Source organism: Seriola lalandi, unplaced genomic scaffold (genome assembly GCF_002814215.2).
Source record: "Seriola lalandi dorsalis isolate HSWRI2012SDOR001 ecotype SW California unplaced genomic scaffold, Sedor1 jcf7180002053857, whole genome shotgun sequence".
Lineage (NCBI taxonomy): Eukaryota > Metazoa > Chordata > Actinopteri > Carangiformes > Carangidae > Seriola > Seriola lalandi.
Window position 1 is genome coordinate 988 of NW_019524410.1, and position 3,123 is coordinate 4,110.

The 3,123-nt window shown below is 48.1% G+C and overlaps 1 pseudogene across 1 annotated transcript in view; it reads left to right on the forward strand.

The window, feature by feature from the left end:
- Positions 1-2,188: 2,188 nt before the first annotated feature.
- The window catches only part of LOC111651925 (beta-enolase-like), a 4,415-nt pseudogene continuing 3,480 nt past the window's right edge, over positions 2,189-3,123 (forward strand). Inside the window, exons 1-4 of the transcript XR_015436984.1 lie at positions 2,189-2,345; positions 2,451-2,546; positions 2,703-2,761; positions 2,900-3,015. The product of XR_015436984.1 is annotated as a beta-enolase-like (transcript). The remainder of the gene's footprint in view (positions 2,346-2,450; positions 2,547-2,702; positions 2,762-2,899; positions 3,016-3,123) is intronic.

Below are 3,123 nucleotides of genomic sequence, written 5' to 3' on the forward strand. Positions count from 1 at the left end.
GCCTCACATTACATTACATTATAGCACAGCAGTTAGCAGTGGTTTTAGTGTTAGCTATGGTGTTAGCTGTGGTGTTAGCTGTAGTGTTAGCAGTAGTTTTAGCTGTGGTGTTAGCTGTAGTGTTAGCTGTGGTGTTAGCTGTAGTGTTAGCAGTAGTTTTAGCAGTAGTGTTAGCTGTAGTGTTAGCAGTGGTGTTAGCTGTAGTGTTAGCTGTAGTGTTAGCAGTGGTGTTAGCTGTAGTGTTAGCAGTAGTGTTAGCTGTGGTGTTAGCTGTGGTGTTAGCTGTAGTGTTAGCAGTAGTGTTAGCTGTAGTGTTAGCTGTGGTGTTAGCTGTAGTGTTAGCTGTAGTGTTAGCTGTGGTGTTAGCAGTGGTGTTAGCTGTAGTGTTAGCTGTGGTGTTAGCAGTGGTGTTAGCTGTAGTGTTAGCTGTGGTGTTAGCAGCACTATTAGCAGTAGTTTGTATGTTGTGTTGTAGATCGTACGTCCAGTTGTTGCGTCATGTTTGTACAGTAAAGTCTTTGTAAAGGCCACATGTGGTTTCAGGTGGACTGTAACCACTCAGCTGTTGTTCTGCTGGCATGCTTGACCTTTTACACACACACACACACACACACACACACACACACACACACATAATTACATAACACACGCAGACACAGCAGCAGTTAGCTGCGGCTAACACACTGATACTTCTAATACACTCATATTGTTAGCACTGCTGCTACGTGTGCTCATACTGCTTACTGTTACTCTGTATTGTACTGATGACACAGTAACGATGCTAAAGCTGCTACAGCTACTGCTAAACATATGCTCTATATCTTAAACACACTAACACGTATAGTACTACAAGTACTGAAGACACTGACACTAATACTTCCTGTATGTGTGATGGACATTAAAGAACGTGGCTCAGTCTTTGCTGTGGTGCACAGAGCAGGACAGGACTGATCCATCTGCATCTGCTTCACATGTTCAAGCTCAAACATATGAAACGCTTGTGAATATGATGAATTGCTGTGTTGTGTTTAAGTGCAGCAGAAAAGATCAGTTGGTAAATCAGCAGCCATCTTCATAATGTGTCATTTTACAAAGAGAAAAATCTCCAGCTTCTCAAATGTGAAAGTTTACTGCGTCTGCTCAGTATTTCCTTCTCCGTGCGTTTATTTATCTGTTTATTTATTTCTGTATTTATTTGTTGAACTGTGGCAGCGTTTCTTACTGAGCAGATATTTGTTGATTGATCGATGGTAAAAATAATTGATCTTTAGCTGCAGCCATTCACAGAGTAGCAGACCGTAGCTCCCAGCATGCATCTGTGACACTGACAGTGTGTTACAGTCACTCACACTGAGGTCGTGTGGTTCAGTATCAGAGCGTGTGAAGAGGCTGATATCAGTCACAAATACATCTGCAAATGTCAAGAACATGAACATAAGTGTGTGTGTGTGTGTGTGTGTGTGTGTGTACTGTAACTCTATAATGGACAGGAGGAAGTCATGACCTGTGTAGAAAGGTCAGGGGAAAGGTCAGAGGGTTTTACTCACCAGCCTTACTGTATTAATAACTCTCTCTGGAGGACCCCCCCCCCTCTGGCACCAGAATGGTATCTCCCTCTCTCCTCTTGGTCCCATTAGCCGCCTGTCATGAGAGCAGCTTTGTGATTGGCTGTGCGGGAGGGGGTGGGCGTGGTCTGAGAGGGGACAGAGCTTGTTGCCTGCTGTCATGGAGGCATCATGGCGTTACACAGGATCTCTGCAGCAGGTCTGACACACACACACACATACACACACAGAGACACACAGAGACACACACACACACAGACACACACACACACAGAGACACACACACACACAGACACACACACACACACACACACAGTTTGACCTCTGGTTCAGGAGTGTTGGTTTTTATTTTGAAGGTCACAGGAAGAAAAAGATTTTTCTTCTTCTAGTTTTTGTCTCTAACTGTGGGACAGAGACATCTGGACCGGGTCCTGGTCTGTCCTCGTGATCCTGTTCCAGTGACTCCAGGACCAGGTTCTGTCACAGAACAGGGTCCTGAACGTGCTTGGACTGGGTCCTGAGACTCGTAGGACAGGGTTTTGGTCTGGGTCCCTGTCATTATCCCAGGGACGGTTTCTGTCCCGCTCTAACGAGCCTTAGACGGGTCCCCTGATCCGAGGACAGGACCCGTGTAGGACAGGGTCCGGTCCGGTCCTCACAGACCTCTGATCCTCTGTGTCCCTCCCTCAGTCAGGATGTCCATCACTAAGATTCACGCCCGGGAGATTCTGGACTCCAGAGGAAACCCCACAGTGGAGGTGGACCTGTGGACCGCCAAGGGTGAGACCAGATCCTCCATCGTCCAATCAGAGTCTGAGTCTGTTCTTCTACTGTCTCTGTATAACATACTAAACCTGTCTGTCTGTCTGCCTGTCTGTCTCTCAGGTCACTTCAGGGCAGCTGTCCCCAGCGGTGCGTCCACTGGAGTCCATGAGGCCCTTGAGCTCCGTGACGGAGACAAGTCCCGTTACCTGGGCAAAGGTAGGACGCAGGTTTGACTTTTCCAGGCTGGTCCTGGAAGGTCCTGGAAGGTCCTGGAAGGTCTTAGATGTGTGCGTGTGGATTGACTGTCTGTCTGTCTGACTGTCTGTCTGTCTGTCTGTCTGTCTGTCTGTCTGTCTGTCTGTCTGTCTGCAGGAACTCTGAAGGCTGTGGGTCATATAAACAAGGACATCGCCCCCAAGCTGCTGGAGAAGGTAACTACAGGACGTCAGAGTGATCCAATCACGGGGGGGGGGGGGGGGGGGGGGGGCTACAGGCCTGAACACTAACCTGTCTCTCTCTCTACCTGTCTCTCTCTCTACCTGTTTCTGTCTCTTCCTGTGTCTTTCCAGAAATTCAGTGTTGTTGAGCAGGAGAAGATCGACAAGTTCATGTTGGAGTTGGACGGAACTGAGAACAAATGTAAGGACCTGTCTGTCTCTGACCTGTCTCTCTCTCTGACCTGTCTGTCTCTCACTCTGACCCGTCTCTCTCTCTGACCCGTCTCTCTGTCTGACCCGTCTCTCTCTCTCTGACCTGTCTCTCTCTCTCTGACCCATCTCTCTCTCTCTGACCC